Below are 8,230 nucleotides of genomic sequence, written 5' to 3'. Positions count from 1 at the left end.
GATGTGCAGAACCTAGGCGGCAGTAGCAGGTGCCCTTCTAACAATCTGGTACCTGGAGGAATTCTCCACACCAGCGCCTGCCCACACTCCGAGAGCCCCGAAGCTTCTGGAGTAGTCTACAGATAGGGCCCTGCCTCTCTGCACAATGAAACATTCAGAAATCTCGCAAAGTGCTTCATAAGCTACGGTCAAGCTCCTTAAGGTCATTCATAAGGTCATTCAAAAGTGAAATCCCTACAAGGTCCTCAGGGATGTGCACGTCCATTGCATCTTGAGAAGCTGTCCATTGCCCTTATCACAGCAAACAAACATTTTGTGCTGTTACCTATCACAGGCATATCTAACCTGCGGCCTGCAAGCTGCATGCATCACATAGCTGTGTGGCCCAGCACATCTGTAGATGACAACATCATGCTGCAGTGTCTAAAAGTTGGACACCTCTCAGACTTTCATCCATCAGGTTCCACAAGCAGAATAATCCGCCCAGGGTCTTGCGGGTAATTACAGTCGATCTCAGGTCCTCTTCAAATCCACTAGGCATATACTGTGGCTATGTATGTATCCATGTGTAATCTCCCCACCCTTTCAGAGGCACCATGATTACCATTTTGTAGATAAAATGAGGTTCAAAGAAGTTAACTTGGTAAAGATGCCACACCTTGATTTTAGCCCAACTCACAAAAGAAATTCACCACTTAGGAATCAAGGAATTGTAAGCACAGAATCGTAAGCAGAGCAGTTGGTGTGCTGGGTATGCTCGTCCTACCGAAGGTCCAGAGACATCAGACCTGGTTGGAGTCCTGCCGGCACCAATCAGGGCAAATGGAGCTAGTCACCTGTCTATGGAGCCTGGGTTTCCCTGTGCACAGCAGACAGACAGCAGATGCTCTGTGGCAAGGCTGCGGTGAGGAGTGAGGTCATAAACGCTCGAACGTATGTCAGCTGTGAAGTGCAATGCAACACACTAGTTAATGGCTTTATTCTCCTGGGCCCCTGACATGGTGGTGGAAGAGGAAGAAGCTTGGAGAACGAGGAAGTTGCAGTAGGTGGAACTTCAGGGTTGCCATGGGAACCAAAGCTCCGAGGCTGATCAAGGCAGGAAATACCATCTGGCTTTAAACACCAAAAAAGCCTCCACTCACACCGGACTTCTTTCTGTAAACAGCAAAATTAACAGCATCCTTGGCTGCCATGTCAGCCCAGAGCGAGCAGAGGATGGCTTGTCATTCGCTTGCTCGCTATGGTCAGATCTAGACAGAGCCCCTCAGGAGCTTCGCATTCACCAGCTGTCACATCCAGAGACTAAGTCACTCAGTAACCCTGAGCTGAAACGGGAGGAAAACCTCTCCATCTCAGCCCCAACCCTTCCCCAGCCTTTGCAAACCCGAGGGAAGAAGAAAAGTGGTACCCAGGGACAGCAGTGGGGAAAAACAAGGATCTCAGCCCCAATGCTGGACCGGTGTTGAGGAAGCATGGGGCGGCACCCACCCAAGGTCACCCAGCAGGTCAATGGCAAAGTCACATTTTCAATAAATTCCCTGTGACTTTTTCTTTCCACACCTGCCTTTGCTGTCGCCCGGCCTTGCAGCTTGCTCCCTGGGATACACTAGGCTTGGGACTTCTCCGGCTCCCCATAGGCTCTAAGCAGAATGTTCCCTGAGTCTACATCTCCCAGGGATCCAGCAAGGGGAAAGCCAGCGCATCGGTGATGTCTTTGTGACGTGCACACACTAAAATGAACTGGATATAGTTTTTAAACAACAGGGCTGTTCCTTAGAGCTTTCAGAATCTAGGGGAACAGCCCCTTTTATGACAAGCCCTCAGGCTGAGCACTCGTGGTGATGGTGACTTTTATCACAGGGACTTCCAAGAACCACCTAAGCGGAGAGCATAACTGGGAGTGTGGATGCCAGGTGGCTGGCTGTGCTGTGCAACCTTGCTTGCCCTCTCTGAGCCTGCTTTCTACATAAGACCATGCTGTGGAGTGTCTCAGGCACCTTCCAGTCAGAAGGGCTCAGACTTGAGAACCTGTTGCTCTTGGAATCACCTGATGCCTTGTTCATCAAGGGACACCAACCAGAGTTTAAAGACTCTTCAGTCCCTTGCTGACTGGGCTCTAGAAGTTTCCTGGGAGTGAGTCTTAGAGGAAAATCGCCTCTATGCCCTCTCAAACTAAGGGGCAACCTGAGACCATCATGCCCACGCAACTCTAGACCCCTTACACTAACCTGTCACCAAGGTTGGCTATGGCTGAGCACTTGGCTGTGTTTGCTACAAGTCATCCCACTACATACTCTAACATCCAGACTTCGCCCGAACACCTTATCCACAGGGCCATAGGCAGCTTCTTCCCCCGGCTCAGGGAAGGCAGTGACACCTTCCTCACTTGTCACGGGAAGTTAGGACTCCTGGGGCTTTCACTTATCAGCCCTGGAACAACAGGTCTTTCCAGGCCTCTGCACCTGCCTGGAGCTATAGGAACTACTTCCCAGGAGACTGCAAGCTTCAGCAGCCAGATGGGGGATCCCTGGGGCTGCCGGAGCTCTGAGCACTGCCTAAGCCGTGGGGGAGGAGAGACCTGGAAAGTGCTAGGTGTGACTGCTGTTCATCTGGTTCCCAGGCCAAGAAAATGGTGGGGAGGGTGGGGAGCAGCCTGAGAGATCACAAGGAAGGCCAATGAGAGGCCTCAAGACCTCAAATCAAATGGCTCCATGACTCAGCTCAACCAGAAAAAAGGATGGTCATCCTCCTCAACAGCAACGCTACCTCAGTCTGGAACCTCTGCATCTCAATGGCTTTCTCCATAAAGTGGGGAGAATAAGTCTCTCCTATTGTGATGATGCGCCTGCGCGTGGGGGGGGATTAAGTGAGAAAAGGTACATACCACAAAGTAGGTGCTTAGCAATCTGTGAAGGCCTAACGTGTGGTGCCCTGAATGCCTGTAATCCTAGCCTTCAGGAAATGGAGGCAGGGGGGTCACAATTGGGAGCCCCATCCTGGATTATATAGCTATACTCTGTCTCAGAACAAAAGCCTCCTTAGCTAGTCATGGTGGAGCATGCCTATAATCCTCACAGTTGGAAAGCCGAGGCAGGAGGCTCACATGTTCATAGCCAGCCTGAGCTACAGTGGGGAACCTTTTGACAAAATGAATCATTCCTTAAACGCTGGGGAGCCCTTCAGTTGCACTGGCATGCAAGCGTCCTCAGGGAAGGGGCACATTGCAGGTCAGGGGACGTGGCAGGTGGGGTGCTGTGTGCAGATCCCCCCCGGCTTTCTCTCGCACTGGCCTGTGTCTGACCCCCATGCTCTGCTGCCTCTATAGCTATGAAATGGGTCACACTGTGAATCTTTTGACACACTCGCAGGACTGGAAGTGAACTTGAGGTGTGCACACTCCCTTGAGACAGGACACTTGAGGGGTGGGAGCAGACGTACCCACTTGGCGTTTTTCTCCACTTTTCTTAGTTTCCTGGAAGGGACCTGCTTCAGAAGCCAGCTCTGCTCCACACATAATGCGTACCTTTCCCTCCTGTTCAGCATTGCTATTTCCAGCTGTGGTGCCAATAGTGATGACAATGTTTACTATGTTCTCTGGGAAATTGATGCTGCTGAAAACTAAGTCTTCCATGAAGAGCCTTCAACCCAGGAAACAGGCAGAGATCACCCCAGAATGAAGGGTCAGCACAGGGCAGAGCAAGCGGGAAACCTGGAAGGACAAGTTCCTACTTTCTTCCCACAGTTCCCTGGGGCTTAGAGAAGCACAGTCCAGGGCACCGAGGGGATGTGACCTGCCAAGGGGGGAATGACTCCTATTTTTGTTTTGTTGCTTCTTGAGATAGAATCTCATACTCTGTAGCCCAGGCTGATCAAATTAGTGATCCTCCTGCCTCAGCCCTCCAACTCTCCAAATTCTGGGATTACAGCTATATGCCACCCATCTCAGACTACTTGACAAGGTACCAAAAACATCCCAAAGCCCCGAGAAAGGTAATAATAATGATAGATTGTGGGGCATGAGAGTTAAAGCTGTAAAGGAAAGACATAAAGTGAACTGTGATGTCCACATCTGGCAGGAGCCCACAGAGGTGAGCAGTTAGAGGCGGGGGTATTCCTGCACCCAGGAAAGGGGGCTGTCCTAGGAGACATAATGAGCCAGGTCCAAGGGAAGGGAAGTCCAGCCTCCTGCGTGAGAGAGGACGTGAACACTCTCTACCTGTCAGTTTCATACCGAGGGGTAGACAGGCAGACAGGCTCAGTGGGGAGCAGATGTGGTTTGTAACAGCTGCCACAGTCAGTTCTGCAAAGCAGGCTGGGTTTTGGTGGTGGTGTTTGGATTTTTTATTTATTTTTTTTTTGAGGTAGTATCTCATGTGGTCCATGTTGTTCTCAAACTCAGCTGAGGGTTACCTTGAACTCTCTCTCTCTCTCTCTCTCTCTGTCTCTCTCTCTCTCTGTGTGTGTGTGTGTGTGTGTGTGTGTGTGTGTGTGTGTGTGTGTGCATGTGTGTGTATGCCAGAGGTCAGCCTTGAGTGTGAGCCCCAGGGATCATCCTGTCCCTGCCTCCTCAGCACTGGGATTTCAAGCACACACCTCCGTGGCTGGAGCTTTCACAGGGGCTCTTGGGCTCCCCCTCAGGTCCACCTGTTTGCAAGCACCTTACCGGCTAAGCCGTCTCCCCAGCCCGGCTAAGCCGTCTCCCCAGCCCTGCTTGAAGCGCCTGATCTTTCTGCCTTCACCTCCTGTGTGCTGGGATCACAGTTGTGTGCCACTATGACCGACCTGTGAAGTGCTGTGGATTGAACCCAGGGCTCTGTGTAGCTCAGTAAGCACTCTACCAACGGAGATACAGTCTGGCCCAAGACATGTTTCAGCCAGGGCTGTAGCAGCCTGTGGTGCCGGCCCCAGGCCTTGTGTTCTGAGGGGTTTCTTAATTCTTCTCCCTCTGCTCCGTGTGAAGAAGGACGGGTTCCCAAAGGTCTCATTCCCCAGGCTCCTTGTCAGCTGACTTCTGGCCAGTGGCCTCAGCAGGTTTCCTCCAGAGAAAAGGCACCAATACTGCTCTGAGCTCTCTTGGGGGCCAGAGCCTTCTTCAGGGTGCAGCTGGGACTGCCATCCCACAGGAGAAGTAAAGTAGGACACTGAGAACCTGCCGGAGGACAGGAGCAGCAGGCTCTCCTCCGTGTGGGTATCCGAGTGTCTCCTCGCTGGCCGCCACATCACCTCCAAAGGCCACTCTGGACAGCAAATCAGCCATCCATCTAGATTTCTTGGATGACCTCTTGTCACCCTGGTCCCCAGCAGGGGACAGTAGCCACCTTCTGCTCTTGCTGATGCTGGGGACAGCTCACCTTCCTCCAGAAGCGACTCAGCCTTCTATGCCTCCAGTCCCTAGTGTCCTGTTCAGCCCTCTGTGGTAAACACTGTTTTCTGCTTAGACTGATTAATACCTGGGGCCTAGCATCCCCAACCCTGGCCACAGTACCTCAGGGGAACTCCTGTATGTTCCTAAGGACACGAGTACAAAAAGATGCTTGTGTCCATGGAGAGCGGGAGGCAGCACAGAGACTTTAAAAAAATATTATGATTTATTTTTATTTTATATGCATTGGTATCTTGCCCAAATGTATGTCTATGTGAGGATGTTGGATCTCCTGGAAATGGAGTTACAGACAGTGTGAGCTGCCATGTGGGTGTGGGAATTGAACCCAGGTCCTCTGAAAGAATAGCCTGTGCTATTAACTGCTGAGCCATCTCTCTAGCCCCTCCCCCCTTTTTAAAGCAGAGTCTTATGAATTTGCTGGGAATGACCTTCAACTTCTGAGCCTCTTGCTTCCCCCCTGTCAAATACTGAGATTACAGGTGTGTTCCACCACAGCATTTTATGAGGGGGTTCTGGATTCATGCCAGGTAAGCCCTCTCTCAACTGAGCTACACCCCCAGCTTAGGGATGGATACTCATGTATGGCGTGCATTAGGCTCATTGGAGGAGTGGCCATGTTGGAGGGTGGGAGAAGAGTCAGGTTTAAGGGGGAAAAAAAGACAGGAAGGACCTTGCAGTGGTGAAGGTATCTCCAACTGCACTTCCGATGGGGGAGCTGGGAAGTTAGCCCCTGCTGCGGAGAGTTAACCAAAAGTGCAGGGCACCCCCACAGGATGAAGGGGAACGAGAGTGGTAGCCAGAAACAGAAAGGAGCAGAGGGCCAGGCAGTGGTGGTGCATACCTTCAATCTCCGCACTGGGGAGGCAGAGGCAGGTGGGCCTCTGAGTTCGAGGCCAGCCTAGTCTACAAAGTAAGTTCCAGGACAGCCAGGGCTACACAGAGAAATCCTGTCTTAAGAAAGAAAGAAAGAAAGAAAGAAAGAAAGAGAGAGAGAGAGAGAGAGAGAGAGAGAGAGAAAGAAAGAAAGAAAGAAAGAAAGAAAGAAAGAAAGAAAGAAAGAAAGAAAGAAAGAAAGAAAGAAAGAAAGAAAGAAAGAAAGAAAAGAGGAGAGGAGAGGTGGAGGAGAGGAGAGAAGAGAAGGGAGGGAGGAAGGAAGGAAGGAAGGAAGGAAGGAAGGAAGGAAGGAAGGAAGGAAGGAAGGAACAGGGGATAAGAAAAGGCATGCACAGACTGTAGCAGGAAGTAGACATGGCTGGATGAGAAGCTCTTGTGACCTCATCAGGATTTGTAGACTTTGTTTTATGGAATCACAGGAAGGTCAGCTCCCCTCAGATCTGATCTGTTCAGCCTCTCATCGTACACATAGGGAAACTGAGGCTCAGGGACTGGCCCTGGGGCTCTTGGTTAGGGACTATTCTCTTTCCACTCCTTCCTGGCTGTGCCTAGGGACACAGCCCTGTCCCTAGGAAGCCCTGCACTTGGGAGGAGACTGACAAAGAGCCCTGCGGTGTGGTGTGATGTGACGTGTTCTCAGGCTGGGAACTGGAGAGATGGTCAGTGGCTGAGAGCATGTACTGTGTTCCCAAGGGACCTGACTTAGATTCCCAAGCACCCACATTGTGTGGCTCACAACCACCTGCAACTCCAGCTCTGGAGGAATCTGACACTTCTGGCCTCTGAAGGCATTTGCACTCATGTGCAGGCACTCCCACATAGATCCATAGGGACATAGAATTAAACATAGTGTTTTTAAACCCCTGGTCCCCAGTTGGTGGTGCTGTTTGGGGAGGCTGTAGATCCTTTAGAAGAGGTAGTCTATCAGTCCATCAGTGGGTCACTGGGGATGGGTCTTAGAGGTTATGAAAGGTTTCCTCTTCTGGTTTGTCCCCTCCCTCTCTCCTTCCCTCACTTCCTTCTTGACTGTAGATGTAATGTAACTATCACATTCCCACTGTTTGGAATCTACCATGCTTCCCCTGCTAGGATGGACTCATGTGCTCTAACCATGAGCCAAAATTAATAACCCCTCCCTTATTGTCAGCCAGGTGTGCTGGCACACACCTCTAATCCCAATCACTTGGGAGGCAGAGGCAGGCAGATCTCTGTGAGTTGGAGGCCAGCCTGGTCCACAGAGGGAGTTCCAGGACAGCCAGGGCTGCACAGAGAAGCTTTGTCTTGAACTCTGCCCCTCCAAAGTTGCTTTTGTTGGGTATTTGGTCAAAGGATGGGAAATCGACATGTCAGTCTCTGAATTCATGCCTTTTGAAGCCCTCCCTGTGAATCTGGTTGCTTCTTTGTGATGATTCATCTCCGTTGACAATGAACTGGATTTGGAATCACCTAGGAGACACAGCTCTGGGCATGTCTGTGAGGGTATTTCCAGGAAGGTTTAACTGAAAGGGAAGATCCACTCTGAATGTGGGCAGTGCCATCCCACAGGCTTGATCCCAGATGGAACAGAAAGGGGAAAGCAGGAATCCAGCTAAGTACTGTGTTCCTCTCTCGGCTTCCTGCCTCACATTCTGGCTGCCATGCCTTCCCTGTCATGATGGACTGGATCCTCTCAAACCATGGGCCAAAATAAATCCTCTGTCCTGATTTTGGCAGGTTATTTTGTCATAGTAACAAGCAAAGTAACTAGCACAATCTGTGATTCACTTTCCAACAAGATACAATACAGGCAGCCCAGGCTTCTCTGTTTGCTCTCTAGATGCCTGGGGCTTCTCTGTTAACCCTGGCTATCTTGCTGGAGAAGATGTCAAAGAGCCCCGACACAGAGACCAGAGAGTCCTGGCTGTCCACACCTCTCCAGCAGAACCCAGACTAGGTTACGGTACCAAGCATATA

The sequence above is a fragment of the Peromyscus maniculatus genome, chromosome 2, assembly GCF_049852395.1.
Source record: "Peromyscus maniculatus bairdii isolate BWxNUB_F1_BW_parent chromosome 2, HU_Pman_BW_mat_3.1, whole genome shotgun sequence".
Taxonomy (NCBI): domain Eukaryota; kingdom Metazoa; phylum Chordata; class Mammalia; order Rodentia; family Cricetidae; genus Peromyscus; species Peromyscus maniculatus.
This window is presented reverse-complemented; position numbering follows the sequence as displayed.